This window comes from Pleurodeles waltl, chromosome 6 (assembly GCF_031143425.1).
Source record: "Pleurodeles waltl isolate 20211129_DDA chromosome 6, aPleWal1.hap1.20221129, whole genome shotgun sequence".
NCBI classification, from domain to species: Eukaryota; Metazoa; Chordata; class Amphibia; order Caudata; family Salamandridae; genus Pleurodeles; species Pleurodeles waltl.
In genome coordinates this window covers 218205729-218228059 of record NC_090445.1, presented here as the reverse complement: position 1 = coordinate 218228059, position 22331 = coordinate 218205729, and positions in this window count along the sequence as shown.

Here is a 22331-nt window from a genome sequence, read left to right as displayed (position 1 = left end):
TGCATTAGCGTCAAAAGCTCTGATGCTAGTGCAGCAAAGCGCCACAGTAGTGCCAAAAACTTTGATGCTATTGGCCTAACGTGCGCCATGGTGTGCTGTATTGTAAATACGGTGCACTCATAATGTTGTTAGGTGGGCAGTAGCGACACAAGAAAACTGGTGCATTAGCACTGATGCGCCACTTTCTTCTAAATATGCCCCAAAGGGTTCAATGATTGGAGCTTGAACTATGTGCATGTAAAAGCCAGTCTTTCACAAATTCCCCACAAGAGTCCAAATTCATGTTTTTAAAAGCAGCAAATTCAGTTTTTAAAACAACACAGATTAAAATAAGAAAATGAGGGTGAACTAACTTCTGCCTGACAGCCCATTAAGGAAAGATTATTAAAACATATAAAATTATCATATAAACCTTTATCAGAAAAACACTTTTGGCATTAGACTGTAATGCTCAAAACAGTCCCTATAGGGCACCATAACAAAAATATCATTTGTAAGAAACATGGTCATGTAACCATATTGTTAGCCACTAGAGGGCATAACCCCATTAAAAAAACAGACAAAGTAATGAGGGGAACCATATACGTAGCCCTTAGAGAGCATTTTTAGGGCTAATAGTTCTACTGTAATGATATTTTAAACAAGGCCTCTAAATCAAAACTTCTCCCAGCTGTAAAACAAAAATTCTAGCCATGAGAAGCTTAAGACACTGAATGGTGGGAGGGGTTATTATTTTCTGGGTCCCCACTAACCCAGTGTGGGGACCCAGAGATGATGTAGACAGAAAGAGCATTTTGAAGGTGGTCCCATTGTCCTAGGATCACTACAGGATGAGTTATGAGCTGAAATGTTTTCTAAAAGTAATGCCTTGCAAAGCATTATGGGGCAGGTTTTTGTGCCACAAATAATATAGTATGTTGACTGCAGAATTGCCCCCAGAGAACACCACAATAAAAATAGCATTTGGAAGAAACATGGTCATGTAATCATACAGTGAACCCTTAGAAAGCATAACCACATGAAAAATGAATCAGAGAAAATAATGCAGTGTGGCCATATATTTATTTCCCGGAGAATGTAGTGCATTAGACATTTTCAAAGCTAGAAGACCTATTGCAATGATATTACAAACATAGCCCATAAAATATAACCTCGCCCAAGCTGCAAAACAAAAGTTCCAGCCATGAGTAAACTTAAAAAGATAATGAATGGTGTTTGGAGTCCCCACTAACACAGTGTGGGGACCTAGACATGATTTAGACAGACAGAGCGCAATGTGGTCAATGTTTTGAAGGTGATCCCATTGCGCTAGGACCAAAACAGACTGAGTTATGAGCATAAATGTTTCGCAAAAGTAATGCCCTGCAAAGCATTATGGGGCAAGCTTCTGTGCCACGAATATTTTGATATGCTGATATGACTGTAACGCTTAGAACAACCCCTACAGGGCACCACAATGAAAATAGCATTTGTAAGAAACATGGTCATGTAATTATATAGTTAACCCCTGGAGGGCATAACCATACAAAAAATTACAACAAATAAAGCAGTGTAACCATATATTTAGCCTCTAGAAAACATAGAGCATTATATGTTTTCAGGGGTAGCAGAGCTATAGCAGTGATATTACAACCAAGGCCTTTAAAACACAACCTATTCCCAGCTGTAAAACAAAAGATCCACTAATTAAAGCACTTAAAAAGACACGGAATGGTGGGTGGGGTTATTATTTTGAGGTCCCCACTAAACTAGTGTGGGGACCCAGAGATGACCTAGAGATGGCCTAGACAGAAAGATCACGTTGTGGTGAATGTTTTGTAGGTGGTCCCATTGTCCTAAGACCACTACAGGCTGATTTATGAGCACAAATGTTTTGTAAAAAATGTCCTGCAAAGCATTTTGTGACGAGTTTCCCGAGTGCAGTGAATATTGTAGTGTCGGCTCTCCTGCTGTGCTGGGAGAACTGCTTTCACTCTGAGGATTTCTGTTTTACGTAAAGCATTTACCAATTTTATGACAAGACCGGAGGCTCCTATTATGTTTATGAAAACACCAATCCCAGAGGTTTGCGCAACAAGCAACCAATGGGAAATAAGACTATTAACATTAACCAATCAGTATACTGTATCACGTAACATATACCAATCCTGACTGCAGGCAGCCCTCATTTCTTGCTGCTCGCAGTCAAGATAAGTATATCTTTCGTTGCTCCATACATTTATTCTAATTTCTATGTATTTTACTATTCTATGTTTACATATTAATAACGTTTTGTGTTAACTCGTGTTTAACGGATATGCGTGTGCCTTTGCTACCCCAACCGCTCTTTTAACTCTCTTTCTCTTGCGCGTGAAGGGAATTTCCTCCCTCGTCTTTCGAGTCGCGTTGCCGCGAATGTTCTATTCTGAACGCCGGCTGACGCGACCTTCAGTCGCCCAGTCTCCGCATTCCGACTGCATTCCTGAGCGCATTCCGGTCTAGCGCTCGTATTCAAAAAGCTTTTTTCAGCTTTTACTGCATTTTAAACAGCTTGTCCTCTCCAGGAAACCGGCGGTCAGTTTTAAGACAGCTAGCGAGCCGCTCTTCGACTTGTAGACGTTTCTCTTCTCATTTGTCTGGTGAGTCACACACCTATCAAAATTTAAATCCTGTCCTTCCTAGTTCACCCCTTTTTTACCAGTTTTTCCTCTTCTTCTAGCAAATGGATTTCTCAGAGTATTTCAAAACGAATGATGATTCTGAAGACGATTTTTCCTATAATTTAAATAATTTCATTCAATCTTCAGTTAAAAAAGCAGTTTCTGCTTCTATGGGGAAAATTTCTAAACAAATTCATTCCACTGTATCGTCCTGTTTATCCAAATCACAAGTGGCCCATTCTGCGGAGGAAACCAGAAAGCGCAAAGCCTCGGAGGCTTCTTTAAACCAGGCTAACGCCTCGTCTGCGCTTATGGATGGTGAGTCAAACTCACTCAGGATAGAGGACGAAGCTCCTCAAAGGCCTCCTACTACGGAGGGGAATAAAATTTTGGGTACTAAAAGTAAAAACAAAACAAAAAATGTGTCTAAGACCCCAAAAATGGTGATTGCGGATATTAAAGACACTGATGATGATACCGATTTTTCCTCCTCTGACAATGAGGACAATAGCTCCTCTAATTTTTGGATTGGTCCTCCCCCTAAAAAATCTAAACCAACATCAACTAACCAAACCCACACCCCCCTTTTAGATTCTGATGGCAATCCCATGTTTGACTCTGGCTTAATCCACCATCCCAATTCTACCGAATGGTTACCTTCTGACCATGTTGCAAACTATATTCTAGCAAAATTACGCATTCCTCTAGAAAAACAGGTACGAACAAAACTACGTTCTGAATGTCCCAGACCCTCACTCCCATTGCACATTACCGCTACCCCTTATATAGATCCGTCCCTCCTAACCTTCTTCTCCAAATTTGGCAAAGATCCCCGTAAAGGGGTGGACAGAGCCTGGGCTCTGTGCCAAGATAAAGTCCTTGATTTGGTTGGTCCCTTATCCCGCATTTTTGACCTCGCAGAATCCGCTAGAACCAATGACGAGTCAATTGATCCTGAAGAACTGTCACTCTGGATTCAGAGAGCATTCTGTTTACTGGGTAATGCGAAGTCAGCCATGACCCACGAACGTCGTAAAGGACTTCTGCTCAAGCTAGATCCTAAGCTTGCAAATCTGGCAACTAAGGATCCAGGAGCTAAAGCTGATGGCTTACTCTTTGGAGATAACTTCATTAAAGAACTAAGCAAATACGTCACCACCTTTGCTTCTATTGACAAAGCCCAGCAGTCACTTAAAAAAGTTTTTAACTCACAGGTTTTTGCCAGGGCCGGTAGAGGAAGAAGCCGCTCCACCGGCCGGTCCTTCAGAAACCAAGGCTTCAGAGGCTCCTATAGTTACCAACAGCAACAAGACTTTTGCCCACAATTCTACCCCCAGCGTTCCAGAGGATTCAGAGGGAGGAATCAACGCAGGTCCTATAACAACTCAGGTAAGCCAACCTTCTGGCCATCTTTCTATAGGGGGTAGTCTACAAATTTTTCTCCACAAGTGGATGGAGATTACTTCAGACCCCTGGGTTCTCAACACAGTCAAAGGCTATTTAATAGAATTTTACGAAACTCCCTTTCAACCTTCCCCCCTTCTTCCCCTCAAATTTTCAGAAGAAATGTCAAATCCCATTTCTACAGAAATACAAGATCTTCTTCAAAAACATGCTATTCAACCAGCGCGTCCCCTTCCCTCAGGATTCATAAGCCCACTGTTTTTAGTGATAAGAAAAAACAAGAAAATCAGACCAGTCATCAACCTCAGACAGTTCAATCAATTTGTTGTCTATCGACACTTCAAGATGGAAACGATTCTCCATCTAAGAGATTCGCTCCTTCTCAACGACTGGATGGTCCGTCTAGATCTTCAAGACGCGTACCTAACAGTCCCCATACATCACTCTCTCAGAAAGTTTCTCCAATTTCAATGGAATCACCACACCTATCAGTTTACCTGCCTACCCTTCGGTCTTTCATCAGCCCCCTGGTGCTTTACCAAGCTAATGAAACCTATCGTAGCCCTTCTTCGATCTCAAGGCTTCAGAATGATAATCTATCTAGACGATATTCTTCTAATGCATCAAGACATTTCTACCCTTCGGTCCCAACTCTCTTACGCAATCTCTCTTCTTTCGGACGTAGGCTTTCTAGTCAACAAAGATAAATCGATGTTAACCCCGTCGCAAACAATGGAATTCCTAGGATTCCTAATCAATTCCTCTCAAGGTCTCCTTCAACTCCCGACCTCAAAAATAAAAAGTATCAAATCCGAGATAACCCTATCTTTACAGCAGACTTCTCTCTCCCTCAGGTCTCTTGCAAGGATTGTAGGGCTTCTTTCTTCATCGATTCAGGCAATTTTTCCAGGCCCTCTTCACTATCGGGCTCTTCAGAGATTGAAAATAAGACATCTACGCAAAGGTCTTGCTTATTCAGATTTCATCCCCCTCGACCTCGAATCCCGTACAGAACTCCAATGGTGGCTCGACCATCTCGAAGCCTGGAATGGCAGGACCATCTTTGCCTCAGTCCCAGATCTTGTCTTAGAATCTGATGCAAGCCTAACAGGCTGGGGTGCAAGGTGTGGGCAGATATCGACTGGAGGCACATGGTCTCGACAGGAGTCTTCATTGCACATCAACTATTTAGAGATGCTTGCAGGCTCCTTTGCAATAAAAACTTTCACCAAGAACAGAGTCTCTTGTTCCGTACTTCTTCGTATGGACAACCTCACAGCAGTAAAATGCATCAATCACCTGGGCGGTACCAAATCCAAACCACTAGCAGAACTAGCAAAGAGCTTTTGGGAATTCTGCCTTCACCGAAAAATTTCAGTTCAAGCAGAATACTTGCCAGGTTCTCTCAACTCAGTTGCAGACTGGTTTTCTCGTCATCTTTCCGATTACAGCGACTGGAAGCTTCACTCTTCAGTCTTCAATTCTATTCATCGCAAATGGGGTCCTTTCCATACAGACCTATTCGCATCCCGTCTGAACACACAGCTTCCTCGTTTCTTCAGCTGGAGACCAGACCCTCACGCTTTAGCGACCAATGAGTTTCTTCAACAGTGGCATCACGCAATACATTATGCATTCCCTCCTTTCATCACTTTACCTAAGAAGGACCATAGAGAGCAGCTAGGGAAATCTGTTGGCGAGCAAGTACTCTCACTCAAACGTTAGGCATGGGACAAGGAAGTTTAGTTTCAAAGTAATGGAGATTATGGGACGCACTGCAATTCATTCCTGCTGGGAACAGTTTCATGCAAAATGCATTTAATGTCTTTCGCACACCGGCTGGGGGCAGAGAAGAGCAGCAGTCACTGCTCTTTTCCCTCCTTTGGGGTGTATTTTCATGACGTTATTGGTCCTTCAAATGTTGAGGGAGTATATTTTATTCTGCGAATGGTTAGTTAAGTGAATTAGGATTGTCGGACAATGTTTGGGGGGTTTAATACCTCTACTACCCTTTCCACTTCAGTTATGGCCAGCTGAGTTTTTCACTGACTTTTTTGCTGTTGCTGGGTGACGGTGCAAGCGTTTGCTGCCATTTCTACACTTGCTGGGGTAGTTAATCCCATTGTTAAGGAATGGAGGCACTCTGGTGGATTGCAAATGAACCCATGTCACTGGTTATTCCTTGATCAAGGCCATTGTTGTGCAAACTATTGTAATCTTGTTCTTTCATCCAGTTGGGTAAATTGATGAGAACCAAGACTATAACTATAAAAATACAACAACTTAGTAAATAAAGGTCCTAGAAAGTAATAGAGTTCTCTGTTAACTACTGATTGAGCTAGTTGAGTGCATACACTATACTTTCCACTATTGAGAGGGGCAGTTCAATGCACTAACCATTTTTTAGTTTTCATCTACCAGACAGCGCAAGGTGTCTGATTTTAAAAGAACTTTTGTGTTTTTTCCAAAATCTTACAGTGTGTTTACAGCCTCCTCATTGCTTATCATTAGTTGGTGCTATTGCCACTCTCATTTGATTGCTTCATATTCCTTATCTTGTGTTTTCCCTCCCCTAAAGGATAGCCTCTTTGTCATCATTTTGAATGACTGACATTTATCCTTACACTGCTCACTTTTGGGGAACTATGGGGCAGATTTATAAGAAAGTGGCGCATCGGTCCTGATGCGCCACTTTTCTTGCCTCCACCTTGCCCCCCCCTAACGACACCATGGTTGCACATTAATGACAATACAGTGCACCATGGCGGTCGTTACCACAACAGCATCGACATTTTTGTGGCTGTTGTGGCACTTTGCAGTACTAGCGTCAAAAATGTTGACACTAATGCCGCAAAGCACAGGGAGACCCATAGATTATTATGGGTGTGTCACCTTGAAGCCTGCCCTGAGCAGGTGTTAAAAATGATCGAAAAAATGGTGCAGTGAAATATTGTAAAAACAAATTCAGGTCTTCCTGTGTGGGAACACCCCTCTTGCATACAGTATGCCTGACGCAGGCGTAATGTGCCGCAAGGGGTTCCAGAGTGGCGCAATGCATGCATTGTGCCACTTTGTAAATATGGCGCAGGGTAATGGCCACCTTAACGCCACCTTAGTGTCATAAAAATGATGCTAAGGCAGTGTTAAGGCAGCACTAAGGGCTTGTAAATCTGCCCCCATGTTTTACTTTGTGGTTAGGCACCCCGTGAGAGTAAATGTGTTTTTCACCTCGCTCCTTCGTGGTTTACTCTCCCACTGCCAAATACCCATGCATTTCTCGTGTGTTTCCCCACCTGACAAATTCCTCCAGAACCCCCTGCTACGTGTTGCTCTCTCATATGGGTACTTCTCCCTCACCCATATGTTGCTATCTCGCTTCTATGCTGCTTTTCCCCTTCTTCACCCAACCAGTACTATTTATATTTCATCTTCCTCAGCCGCTCCCCTGTTCCCCATGTTTTTTCATTTATTCTGTTGTTTTTATTCTTTAAGGCTTGGCAGCAATTGGCTACTGACCCTTTTGCCTTACAAAAAAGGGCTTTTACACTGCTCCAATTTCTTTTACCTTGGTTTGATAAATAAAAAAACAAATGTTGCCCAAGTTATTTTGTATGTGCCCACACTCAAAGTGATGCATGTGTGCGCTTCCTTGAAGACTCGTGAGACCTATTAGCTGAGCCAATGCTTGTTTTCTTCAGTAGGCGATTTCATTCACAATTTTCTACCAGTGTCTCTGTGAGCCTGGCGGAAGTATCGTGAATTTGTATTTTTTCTATCCATCCTGGAAGGAACCTCATAGAATCACGGTTTCAAGCATTTACAAGTTCCCCGACACTTGTTGGGGTAGTTTAATATTTTATCACCCCTTTCCGTTTGTGCTGCAGATTTCCATACATTCCCAGCACTTCCACTGCTGCTGGGGGCGGTTGTCTTAGGAACACACAAATAAATACTACAGTAAAGTCAATTTAAGGAAGGGATTAGAGTGAGACTCTTCCTAAGCTCCCCTCCCACTGTCTTTGGCTCCTGATTGGGGGCATGTCATCCACTTACTACTTCTTATTCACCTGCTGAGGCAATATTATTTATTCATGTACTGCCTTGTTCAGTGGTGCTGCTGTGAATTTCATTCAGTCACTGTCCTTCCCATTCATACCAAGAGCAGACTTTTTGGGACAGTTCTTACCGTTCCTACTCCTTCCGAATTAAGTAAGTGAATATGCGTTCTTTTCCACAATTCCCAGTGCTTAATTTGAGACTGTGGGGGCCACCGGCACTTATTTTTCAGCACCGGCACTTATTTTTACTTATGGGATGTTTCCCGAGAGCAAGAGAGGGAAAATACACACCAACAGAAAGATGGATGAAGAGAAAAGTGACACAAAGAGAGAAAGCTGGGACCTGCAAGGGTGAGATAAAGGCGGAGGGAGTGCCTGGCAGTGGATTAAATGCGGCGCAGTGGCAGCTACTTGTCAATGGGGGTGGCAAGGCATATAATTTTTTTTAAAATAAAATAAAACACCTTTTATGTCGGGAGAGACGGTTCGCTCTCTCCTTCTCTTCCCTGACTCCCAGAAGCACACAGGCTTCCAGACTCTCCTCCAATCAAGACTCTGCTGTCCCCAGCATGACAGCAGCGTCGTGATTGGTCTTAGCGGTCTGCTTTGGCACTCAGACATAGAGTGGGACCCTGTGCACTTTCTCCTCCCGGTTGTGCAACACAGCTGGGTAGAGAAAGGCTAAGTGCGCATGACTGTTTGACCGGCCTTTTTCTGACGGTCAAACTGCCATGTACACTTATGGTGCACTCACCACTCTTCCTCCAGCCCAGCTCAGGCCTGCTCTCACCTGGCTAGCAGAAGAAAAATAAAATGATAATAAAGTTTCGTTATTATCATTTCCTTTTTCCTTTTTCTTCACTGCACAAAGCAGTGGGGCGACACTCCTTCGCTTTAGCGGAGGAGCTGCCGCTGCTAGGGTGCATTCAGTGCTACGCAGCCATGGTATTCAGCTGCCAACATTTCATTGCACCAGTCCTGGGCTTCTGAGCAAGGCTTCGGGCACCAGCACTTTTTCTCTTACAAATTAAGCACTGTCAATTCCTGAGGGGTTACATGCATGCAGACCTTGCAATCATCACCCCTGCTGGGCTGTATAAATGTTCCATTTCCCCCCTCTGAATTGTTGCATGCTCTCTCTGACAGTTTCGTGCATTTGGTGGTGTTCTCATGCCTACTGGATACCGGCTCATAAATGTGTTGTCCTTCTTACGCCTGCTTGGGACTTTATGAAAAATTTACTCCGGTGGGACAGCCTCATGCATTCACCTGTCTTTCTACTCTTGTATGGGACTGTTTCTTGCATGTCTGGTGCAGTGTTTGTAATGGGGTTTCGGTGCCCTGCAATGCTTGCTGTTTCCACAACTATTAGGGCTACTTTAGTGCATTCACTGGGATTTGTATCCCTAATGGGGGTCAGTTCCATTTATGCGCGGTCCTTTTCATTCCTTCTGCGGGAGAGTTGCATTTGTTTCACTTCTCTTCTCACTACTGGGCAAAGACTTATGTAATCACTAGTTTATTCTTCTATTAAAGTACTTTGCGGCATTTTCTTCTCAAATGTGAGCAAAATGTCATGTTGTTAGTGCGCTTCCAACCCCTCACGGAGCAGGTGCATGGATTCACAACATTTCTGGTTCTGACCGGGACAGTCTCAGGTGTTCAATGGCCGACCCACTCTTGGTGGGGCAGCTCCATGCTTTCACTGTCATTGCCGGATTTGAATATGGTGGTATCACATATTTGCGGAACTAGACAAGCTTTCATCCTTTAAAATCCTTCACTCCCCCAGAGAAGTGTAGTGCATTTAATACTCCATTTTCTCTCCCTGGCCTCCTTTCTTGAGACTCACCCTTACTTTACTTTTGAAATTAATCAAATGAAAAAATAATCCCATTGTACAGTATGCATCACCTTGTGAACTGTGAACGTGTCTGACACACTTGCTAAAACAGTGTGCATGCACTGTCTCTTGCAGAAGATATTGTGTACAATAAAGGGCTTGGAGCTCGCGCATTGCTTACAATTCATTAATTTTGATTGTCACACTTATTTTCTGCCTCCTTATTGGCCATTGTATGCTGGCTTCACTTCCTCTTCTTTTGTGTGCAGCATTGACCAAGAACTGAGTGCTTAATTTTGAGTACTGTCCTTCCGCTGCTCGTGCTGTGATTGAGGTACTGTTTTCTTTTTCCCCTGTATACCTTGTCCGTTTTGCATCTTCCTTTCACAGCCCCCATGTCTGTGTTGCTCCTTCCCCTCATCTGTGTTGCTTCTTCCCATCCTAGCCCCCATGTGCTTCTTTCCCTCCCACTTCCACCCTTGTCCATGTTGCTGCTTTCCTCCCACCCTCCCGTTGTCCCTATTGCTTCTTCCCCTCATCTTCCATCCTCCCATTGTTGTGTTGTTTGTTCCCTCCAATCCTTCTGCCTGACCTCCAGTTGTCGGTTACACCAATAGGACATGCGTGCATATGTAGCCAGATGGATCAAAACTAAAGTTAAACTTGTCTTGTGGATGAGGGGGGGCACCACTGCGACTCATGGCATCTCCCTGCAGGACTTCAGTGAGAAGGTGGATGACTTACAAGTGCACTTTCATGTCATGCGTCTGTCTAGCAGATGCTTCCTTTGGGTTGGCTGTTCAGTATCTTTCTCTAGTCCAACAATGGGCATGTGCAGCAGATATGTAAGTGTTCTGCTCTTGCTTCTCCACAGTGAGGGAGGGGTGGGCACTTACAGCTACAGCCAGAGGTGGCTGCCATGCATTTAGATCGGTGGGTGGGCAAAAAAGTGGATGGGGTTAATATAATATTAAAAAAGTTTTACCTTACTGTCTTGCCACAACATCCTCCTCGCTCCAATGTCTTCTCTCATCGATGCTCCGGACCCAGGAAACTGCACTAACCAATCCTGGCACTGCTGTCATGTTCTTAAAAAGCATGAGGGCAGCGTCAGGATTGGAGGAAGCGGCCTCTCACCGTTCTCTTAAGAGCACTGGAGGCCTGTGCTTTCTCTAACCCAGCTGTTTTAAGACAGCTGGGTTAGAGAAGTTTAAAGTGTGCAAATCAGGCTGGCCGGCCAAAGGGACATGCGCACTTTAGACAGTGCACAGCTCCCTGCTGTCTCTCAGCAGCAATTGCCCCATCCTGACTCTTGGTTCAGAACGGGTAGCTTAAAAATAAAATGGTAATAAATAAACTTTATTACCATTTGTTTTTTTTCAGCTGCTCTGGGTCATTTTTCCAGTGGGGCGATGCTCCTCTGCTCACATGGACGAGCCACTTCTGGCTACAGCTTTGCTACTTTTCTTTTGGATTTTTTATTTTTTTGCTTAGACACAAGGTAACGCTACTGTGTTTTTGTCCTCATATCACCGATGCATCAGAACTCTGACAACACACAAAAATGCACATAAGCTTATTGGCACCCACCCCCCACCATGTAATAATAAAAACTAGCATTGGTAAAGCCAATAGGTCTCCCATAGGCCAACATGTAGCCATTCTGTACACCCATGTTGCTGCTGTTCAGCATGGTTAAAAGTTAGTAGGGTAAAGGAGAGTGGCATGGAGTGGAGTGTTGTAAAGTGGAGTACAGTGGAGTCTTGAGTGGTAAAGAGTGGTGTGGAGGAGTTAGAGTTAAGTGGCGTAGAGTGGGTTGGAGTGTAGTGGAGTGTCATGGAGTGGCGTGGAGTGGTGTAGAGTGTTGTAGAAGGGTGTGGAGGCAGTAGAGCGTTGTAGAGTGAAGGGCGTAGAGTGTAGTTAAGTAGAGTGTCAGAGTGGAGTGGCATGAAGTACAGTGGAGTGGTGTAGAGTACAGTGGAGTGGGGTAGAGGGTGTTGCGTAGAGTGGAGTAGAGCATTGTGAAGTTGTCAGAGCGGAGTAGATTGTCAGAGTGGAGTGGTGCAGAGTGGAGGAGAGGAGTAGTGTGTTGTTGAATAGAGCAGAGTAAAGTGGCGTGGATTAGCATACAGGAAGTTGCGTAGAGCATCGTAGAGTGGAGTGGTGTTGAGGAGTGACATACTGAGGGATGTAGACTGTTGTGGAATGGAGTGGCATAGAGTGGAGTAGAGTTTAATGGAGTAGTGTCATAGAGTTGAGTATCATAGAGTGTAGTGTCGTAGAACGGAGTGTTGTAGAGTGAAGACGAGTGGCCTAGAGCGAAGTGTCATAAAATACAGTGGTGCACAGTAGATTGGCGTAGAGTGCATTAGTTTTGAGTGAAGTGAAGTAGAGTGCATTGGTGCAGAGTGCAGTGTCATAGAGTAAAATGATTCAGAGTAGAGTGAAGTGGTGTAGAGTGGAGTGGTGCAGGGTAGAGTGGTGTGGTGCAGGGTAGAGTGCAGAGAGTAAAGTGGCATAGAGTACAGTGGGTAGAGTGCAGTGGTGTGGAGTGCACTGGTGCAGAAAAGATTAGAGTGGCATGGAGTGATGCAGAGTGTAGTGGCGCAGAGTGAAGTAGAGTGACATAGAGTTAACTGGTGCAGACTAGAGGGCAGTGGCACACAGTGCATTGGCATAGAGAACAGTGGTGCAGAGTAGAATAGAGTAGAGTGAAGTAGAGTGCAGTGACGTAGAGCGCAATGATGAAGAGTGGCATAGCATGCAGTGGTATAGCATGCAGTGGCAAAGAGTGCAGTCTTGCACAGTAAAGTGTCACAGAATGCAGTGTGAAGAGTAGAGGTGTGCAGTCTAGAGTGCCGAGCAGAATAGAGTGGCGGAGAGTGCAGTGGCATAGAGCAGAGTGGTGTAGAGTAGAGTGGCATAAAGTGGCACAGCATAGAGTGCAGTGGCTTAGAGTGGAGTAGAGTGGCATAAAGTGCAGTGCATATAGTGTAATGGCGCAGAGTAGATTGTTTCGGAGTACAGTGACGTGGCATAGAGTGGAGTGGTGCAGGGTAGAATGGAGTGGTGCAGGGTCGAGTGCAGTGGCATAGAGTAGTGGTGTACAGTGATTTGGCGAAAAATGCAGTGGCATAGAGTGCAGTATTCAGAGTGGAGTGGCATAGAGTGTAGCGGTGCAGAGTGGAGTGGCATAAAGTGCATTGGTGTTAAGTGCAGTAGAGTAGAGTGGTGCCCAGTAGAGAACCGTGTTTCACTTAAACATGCTCTTAGAGGAATTGTTTAGATAAGGTTTCTGTACAAATGATCCAGTCTTCAATTAATGGAGAAGACAACTGTTAAAATCTTATATATTACTCAATAGGATTCAGGAAGTTCAAAAATTCTACAACAAATCCAACGAATGTTCATCTCATAAACAACAACAACAACAAGTCCACTCTTCAGGCTCCATGCACACTGGTGAAAATGTGCCAAGAGAGTGTAATGGTATCACTTTACAGACCCCTCATGCACAGGCAGATAAGGGACAGGACATAACATGGAGAAGAGGCCAGAACGGCAGACTAACAACTCAAAAGGTAGGGTGTGATAGCTAAAAGATTAGATCCATGTCTCGGTTCCATCTGGTTTTATGCCATATGAAAATAAGGATAATTAGTGTGCAAATGCATTCTTTGCCTCCACTGAGATTGTTTGGAGCTCTTCTACACAATACTTGCGATGTGTGGAGGAGCAGCAGGACCCAAGCGTCCTTCAAAGAGGACTTACTTTGAGACCCTGTAGCTAGGCACCACATAATCTAGTAAGAAGGGCCCTGTCCACCTGATGTGTTCTTTCATCATGTGGAGTGACTGCTCCGAACTACAGACACCAAGGCACAAGATGCAATGGAAGCCTTGTTCTTTTTTGTTTCTCACCGACCTCAAGGGTGATCATATACACTAACACTTGAGGCGAGTGGTAGAAGCAGGGAAGTGGGAATTTCATGGGAGGAAAACAGAGACACGCGACTACAAACTCTGCCTCGTCACTTCCGTTGTTCAAGGAAGTCTGCAAGTTTTAGAGGATCTCTACAAGGCAAAAAGATACGTTTAGTAACTTCTCATTAGAACACTGAACATAACTTTTAATTTTAAAGTGATATACCTTAGCAGTGTCTTTGTATAACTAATTCTCAATGCTTTGACTGGAATTATCTGAAGTTAAACTTAAAGAAACAAGAATATCTTGCTATATACATATGCTTTTAAATAACTCCCTATGTTTATATTCACTACTTCGAGCTATGTCACTGAATGCCATTTTGTGAAGATGAGTATAGTCTCTACTTGACTTCTGTGGAACTGAAAAGTAAGGAACAGCATTAATCTCATGTGATTCTTTATACTTAACCCTATATACAGAGGCTACAAATCTAGTACTTTGTACACTACGGCCCATATTTAAAAGAAAATGATGGAGCGCGACCATGCACCAAAATTGGCAGCGCCGCGCTCTGGCGTTTTCACAACGCAGGGATGCGCCGTATTTAATTGAGTACGGTGCACCCCTCTGTTGCAGGCATCCTTGCACCATTGTCCAAGAATGTCTCCATTGAGGGGTTTGTTTCTTTATGTGTGGGAAGGTGTCCCTTCCTGCACATAAACAATCACTAATGGTTATAGGCACTTCTGTGTGTGCTGCAGAATGCAGCACACACAGAAGTGCCAAAGAGTCCTTTTAAATGATTGTTTATGTGCAGGAATGGACAGCTTTCCGCACATAAACAATCATATCTGGCATATTGTTCTTTCTATGTGTGCTGTAGAATGCAGCATGCATAGAAAAAGCAAAAAATGAGGGGGAATAAAAGTATTTCTCCTCTTTGCGCCGTGCAAACACCACCTCTGGGGTGGCATTAGATTTTGGCGATGTCTCAAGTTTACGAAATATCGTAAATCTGAGGCAGCGTCAAAATGCAATGGGTGTTGCTGTGGCACACCCTCAGCAGCACCCATTGCAGGCCCCTTGCATGCAAAGGGATGCGTGTGAAGGGGCCGTATTTACAAGGTGGCGTTAAGCCACAAAAAGAGGATTAACGCCACCCTGTAAATACGGCGCAGGGCATAGCGCCACCAGAGCATCACTAAAAGTGGCACTCAGGTGGCACAAGGACGTAACTGTTGTGTCCTGGACCTGGCCCACGAGAGAGCGCAAGCGCACCCCCGTGAGCCTCCCACCCCCCTCCCTGGGCAGGGATGGAAGGGGAGTCCACCCTGCCCCCATCTAATGACGTCAGGGCGCAAGTGTGGCCTAATTTTTTTAGGCCCATCTGCCCCAAGGGGGGCAGAAACCAGTTAGCGCCAGGGATCTTGTGTGTGTGTGTTTTTTGTTGGGGGGCGGCTCCTTGGGCAAGGGTCACGCCCCAAAGGGGGCACAGTACAGATAGCCATGATCGGCCTAATTTTGTAAGGCACATCTGCCCCCAAGGGGGGCAGAAGCCATAAAGACACCAGGGATTTTTTTTCATTTTTTTTTTGGTGTGGGGGGGCAGCCCCTTGGGCAAGGGTCACCCCCTAAGGGGGGCACACAACTGTTGGCCATTTCTGACCCCCTTGGGGGCAGATCAGGTCTTTTATTTTTAGGCCCATCTGCCCCAGGGCCAGAAACCACTTAGCGTCAGGGATCTTGTGTGTGTGTTTTGTCGGGGGTCGCCTCCCAAAGGGGGCACAGTAGTGATGACCATTTCTTCCCCCCTTCAGGGCAGATTGTCCTACTTTTTTAGGGCCATCTGCCCCCAAGGGGGAGTAGAAGCCACAAAGACACCAGGGATTATTATTATTATTATTTTTTGGTGTGGGTGTGTGTGTGGGGGGTGGCATGTTGGGCAAGGGTCGCCCCCCACCCAAGGGAGGCACTTGACTTTTGGCCATTTCTGCCCCCCTTGGAGGCAGATGGGCCTATTATTTTTAGGCCCAACTGCCCCCAAGGGGGGCAGAAGCCACTAAGGTGGCAGTTTTTTTTTAGTTTTGTATTACTGTGTGTGTGGGGCTGCCCCTTGGGCACAGGTGGCCCCCAAAGGGACCACACAACTGTTGGCCATTTCTACCCCGCTTGGGGGCAGATCAGCCTATTTTCTTTTAGGCCCATCTGCCCCCGAGAGGGGCAGAAACCACTAGACACCAGGGAAATTTTCTAAATGTTTGGTGGCGTGGTGTTTGTCAAATAGCGAAGCATTTGCATTTGTGATTATAACAGTTTATTTCTCAATTTTGTTCTAGTTCAAAGCTTTTGCTTCCTTTTGCTGTGACTCCTCGCGGTTTCGTAGTTGCATGTTTTAGGTATGAAAAAACAATTTACCTCAAATGAGCATTGTTGCCATGCATGAATTACATTTTTGTAAGTGGTTTACTAAATGCAGGATTGTGTGTGAAATTGTCTTTCGATTTGTGCACAATGATATTTGTTTTGTCTTATGTCTAATTTTCTTTTCTTTTTTCCTTTTAGTGGGATATCATTGGTGATTGCTGTGTCTGTGCAGAGTAGTTGCTGGTGAGTCCAGCTTTTTCAGGCAAGTGAGTAGTATAGTTTTTGAGTACATAACTCTTTGTGATAAAGCCACACTTTGTTTATTACTTATTTTAGACAGTGTGGGTTGTTGTTGGCACATTGGTCAAGTTGCCTTTCTTAGAAAGGATCATGGCTAGCCACAGAGTGACCGCTCAGCATGTTGTTGGTATGCTTTTTGAGTCATCTTCTGATCATGACTATGAGACTGACTCTGCATCTGAGGCAGAGGAGGAAGTAAGAGATTCTGGCAGTGAATTTTCTGTCTGAGAGGATTCTTCTGATGAGGAAGCCACTATCAGTGTAGATGAAGGGCCTGTTTTAGAGGAGGACACTGATGTGCCAATAATGCAGCAGCATGGGGCTGAAAGGTTTCCCATTGGAAGACCTGAACTCTGGGTTGCCCCAAACATGGAGTAGCCAGAGTTGCCTGCCTTTACTGGTCTCCCAGGGTGTAGAGTGAATACAGAAAACTTTCTGCCTGTCAATTTCTTTCAGTTGTTTATGGATCATGTATTTTTTTAAGAGATTGTTCAGCAGACTAATTTGTATGTGGAGCAGTATTTGAGGGACAACGCTTCCAGACTTAGGCCACATTCTAGAGATACCCAGTGGATTCCCACTAATCTGGAAGAGATTAAAAAGTTATTGGGTTTGACTTTTTAGATGTGGTTGATAAGGAAGCCATCACTGGCTTCTTATTGGTCTACTAGTCTCTTGATGGGGACGGCTATATTTCCTGCAACCTTGACTCGTAATCTGTATATGCTTCTTCTTTGGATGCTGCATTTTGTTGACAATGCTTTAGCCTTGCCACAAGATCACCCTGATTGTGACCATCTTTTTAAGGTTAGGCCTGTCCTTGATCATTTTGTAGATCGTTTTTCAGAGGTCTATGTTCCAGGGAAAGAAATATCTGTAGTTGAGTCTTTGGTCCTGTTCAAGGGCCGGTTGGTTTATAGGCAGTACATTCCTAGCAAGAGTGCACGGTATGGAATAAGGATGTATATGCTGTCTGAAAGTAGTACAGGATATGTTTATGATTTCCGGGTTTACACTGGTAGAGATTCCAGTATTGACCTCCCTGGTTGTCCGCCCCGTTTTGGAGTTAGTGAGAAACTTGTGTGGGAACTTGGTAGATGATTGTTTAACAAAGGTCACCATTTGTACGTAGGTTACTTCTGCACTGGAGTGCAGTTGTTCAGGGAATTGTTCAGAGTGGACACTGTTGCTTGTGGCACAATCCGCTCTAACCGGAAAGGCTATGCAAGAGAGCTTGTGTGTAAAAAAAACTTGAGAGGACAGTGCAGTTCCTAGCGGAATTATGAGCTGCTAGCTGTGAAATTTGCAGATAGGAGAGATGTCTACACGCTAACTACCATCCATGATGAAAGTACTTCCCCTGTGACTGTTTGGGGTCAGGATGCCGAAGTGCGCAAACCTGCGTGCATTTTGGATTACAATAAGCACATGGGTGGTGTTGATAGAGTAGATCAGAGGTTGGAACCTTAAACTGCTGTTCGTAAGTCTTACGTTTGGTATAAAAAGTTGGCTATACATTTGTTCCATTTAGCAACTTGTAATGCTTTTATTGTGTCCAAATTAAATTTCAGGAGTCAGTGATAGAGAGCCTTGTTGTGGTGGAACAGGCAAGAGTTCCTAGAGTAGCAGTGGTGGAGGATGTGGCGAGATTGAAAGATCGCCACTTTCCTGATCAGATTTCTCCCATCTCCAAAAACGACTTTCCCGCTAAGAAATGTAGAGTCTGTGCCCGAAGAGGTATCCAGAGGGAGGCTCATATGTACTGCCCGATTGCCCTTCAAAGCCTGGGCTGTGCGTGGCCGGTTGTTTCAGGAGTTACCACACCCAAAAGAATTATTGGGAACTACCGTGAGAGTAAACTGCCTGTTTTATATTTTCATATGTTCAGTTTTGCGGTTGGCATTACTGTCATGCATTTAGTTAGAGCTTTTGTGTTTGTAGTTTTGTACTTATAATTAGTTAGTGTTTTCCTTTGTGTTAAAAAAAAAAGTGATGGTGGTGTGCGTGGAGTTGTGCTTGGCTGGCGGTGTAAATAGTGACACTGCAAGCTAAATGCCAGTCCACAGTCTCTGCCAGCTGGTATGAGTGCTGTGTCAGGCATGTGGGCGTATGGAAGTGATGGGCCCTTGAATGGCGCTGTTTGTTGATGCGAGTGTTGTAATGTGCAGGGCCCACGGCTGGTGGCATGAATGGTCTTGTGAATGTCATGTATGAAAGGTGTGTGAATGGACTGTAAAGCGGTTGATGCCTTGTCATGGCTTTACAGCTCACAAGCTGTGATTGATTTGTTCCGTTTTTTGGCCTTTCAGTTATTAATGGTGTATTTCATTTTTGTGAAGTCTCTTCTTAATAAGATTTGATCTATTGAGCCATCACTCACCCTCTTGCCAAATCCAACCAGTATGTGTGGTAAAATTTAAAATGAAAAAATCCGATCCGACGTAATCAGGCGTCGAAGCACACTTGTGACATGCTAGGTGTCTCTGGTGGGACCCCGATGATGAAGCATGCCACCAACTAGGTTGGTGGTTGAGGGGTCTTTTTAGCATAACCTAAGGGTTTTTCTTTTCACAATTTGAATATTTGGAACATCACAAAAGGACGTGGACACATCAAAATGATCTATTACAAAACTACCTGTTTTTGCAGGGTGGGCACCTGCGTTTTTGGTCCCAGGTGCAGTGGTCATCTAGGGAAATCTACCAAACCCAGACATGTTTTAAAACTAGCCACCAAGTGGTTTGCAAAGGATTCTGGGTAATAGAACCTGGTGAGAGACCCACAAGTCACACCCTTCTGAATTACCCTAGGTATCTAGTTTTCAGAAATGTCCAGACTTGCTAGGCTTTCCTAGGTGCAGGCTGAGCTAGAGGCCAAAATCCACAGCTAGGCACTTTGCAAAAACCAGGTCAGTTTTCTTTGGGAAAATGTGATGTGTCCATGTTGTGTTTTGGGGCATTTCCTGTTGTGGGCACTGGGCCTACCCACACAAGTGAGGTGCCATTTTGTTCAGGAGACTTGGAGGAACGCTGGGTAGAAGGAAGTTTTTTGCTCCCCTCAGATTCCAGAACTTTACAGCACCGAAATGTGAGGAGAAAGTGTATTTTCGCCAAATGTTGAGGTTTGCAAAGGATTCTGGGTAACAGAAGTCAGTGAGAGCCCCATAAGTCACCCCATCTGGAAATTCCCCTAGGTATCTAGTTTTCAAAAAAGTATAGGTTTGCTAGGTTTCCCTAGGTGCCGGCTGAGCTAGAGGCCAACAGCTAGGCAACTTTGCAAAACACATATCTGTTTTCTTTGGGAAAATGTGATGTGTCTACGTTGTGTTTTGGGGCATTTCCTGCCGCAGGCACTTGGCCTACCCACACAAGTGAGGTACCATTTTTATCAGGCGACTTGGGGGAATGCTGGGTGGAAGGAAGTTTGTTGCTCCCCTCAGATTCTAGTACTTGGCAGCACCGAAATGTGAGGAAAAAGTGTTTTCGGGCCAAACTTTGAGGTTTGCAAAGGATTATGGGTAACAGAACTCAGTGAGCACCCCACAAGTCACCCCATTCGGAATTCCCCTAGATGTCTAGTTTTAAAAAAAGTATAGGTTTGCTAGGTTTCCCTAGGTGCAGGCTGAGCTAGAGGCCAAAATCCACAACTAGGCACTTTGCAAAAAACGTCTCTGTTTTCTATGGGAAAATGTGATGTGTCTTGGTTGTGTTTTTGGGCATTTCATGTCGCAGGCACTGGTCCTACGCACACAAGTGAGGTACCATTTTTAGAAGGAGACATGGGGGAACGTGGGTGGAAGGAAGTTTGTGGCTCCCCTCACATTCCAGAACTTTTCTGCACCGAAATGTGAGGAAAAAGGTTTTTTTTTGCCAAATCTTTAGGGTTGCAAATGATTCTGGGTAACAGAACTCAGTGAAAGCCCCACAACTCACCCCATTCTGAATTCCCCTAGGTGTCTAGTTTTAAAAAATGTACAGGTTTGCTAGGTTTTCCTAGGTGCTGGCTGAGCTAGAGGCCAAAATCCACAACTAGGCAGTTTGCAAAAAACGTCTGTTTTCTTTGGGAAAATGTGATGTGTCCATGTTGTGTTTTGGGGCATTTCCTGTCGTGGGCACTGGGCCTACCCACACAAGTGAGGTACCATTTTTATTGGGAGACATGGAGGAATGCTGGGTGGAAGGAAGTTTGTGGCTCCGCTCACATTCCAGAACTTTTCAGCACCGAAATGTGAGGAAAAAGGTTTTTTTTTTTGGCCATATTTTTAGGATTGCAAAGGATTCCGGGTAACAGAACTCAATGAGAGCCCCAGAAGTCAACCAATGTTGAATTACCCTAGGTGTCTAGTTGTCAAAAATGTATAGGTTTGCTAGGTTCCCCTTGGTGCCAGCTGAGCTAGAGACCAAAATCCACAGCTAGGCACTTTGCAAAAAACATGTCCGTTTTCTTTGGGAAAATGTTATGTGTCCACATTGTGTTTTGGGGCATTTCCTGTTGCGGGCACTGGGCCTAACCACACAACTGAGTCACAATTTTTATCAGGAGATGTGGGGAAATGCTGGGTGGAAGGGCGTTTGTGGCTCCCATCAGATTCCAGAACTTTGCAGCGCCGAAATGTGAGGAAAAAGTGTTTTTTTGCCACATTTTGAGGTTTGCAAAGGATTCTGAGTAACAGAACTCAGTGAGAGCCCCACAAGTCACCCCATTCTGAATTCCCCTAGGTGTCTAGTTTTCATAAATGTATAGGTTTGCTAGGTTTCCCTAGGTGCCAACTGAGCTAGAGGCCAAAGTCCACAGCTAGACACTTTGCAAAAAACATGTCAGATTTCAATGTAAAAATGTGATGTGTCCATGTTGAGTTTTGGGGCATTTCCTGTTGTGGGCGCTAGGCCTACAGACACAAGTGAGGTACCATTCTTATCGGGTGACTTGGAGACTTGGGGGAACACAGAATAGAAGAACAAGTGTTATTGCCCATTGTCTTTTTCTATAATTTTTCCTTTCAAATGTTAGACAGTGTGTAAGAAAGAAGTAAATTTGAGAAATGCCCTGTAATTCACATGCTAGTATGGGGACCCAGAATTCAGAGATGTCCAGTGCTTCTCAACATCTTATCTTGTGCCCATTTTGGAAATACATAGGTTTCCTTGATTCCTATTTTTCACTCTTTATATTTTACCAAATAAATTGCTGTATACCCGTTATACAATGAAAACCCATTGCATGATGCAGCTCATTTATTGGCTCTGGGTACCTAGGGTTCTAGATGAACCTACAAGCCCTATATATCTCCACAACCAGAGGAATCCAGCAGACGTAACAGTATATTGCTTTCAAAATTCTGCCATAGTTGGAAAACGTTATAGAAGAAAACGTGGACAGAAATGGCTCTTTTTTCACCTCAATTTCAATATTTTTTTTATTTTAGCTGTTACTTTCTGTAAAAAAAAACCTTGAAGGATCTAACCAAATGACCCCTTGCTGAATTCAGAATTTTGTCTACTTTTCAGAAACGTTTAGCTGTCCGGGATCCAGCATTGGTTTCGCACTCATTTCTGTCACTAACTGGAAGGAGGCAAAAAGCACAAAAAATAGTAAAAATGGGGTATGTCCCAGGAAAATGCCAAAATTGTGTTGAAAAATGTGGTTTTCTGATTCAAGTCTGCCTGTTCCTGAAAGCTGGAAAGATGGTGATGTTACCACCACAAATCCTTTGTTGATGCTATTTTCAGGGAAAAAACACATGCTTTCTTCTGCAGCCCTTTTTTAAATTTTTCTGAAAAAAACTACATTTTAGCT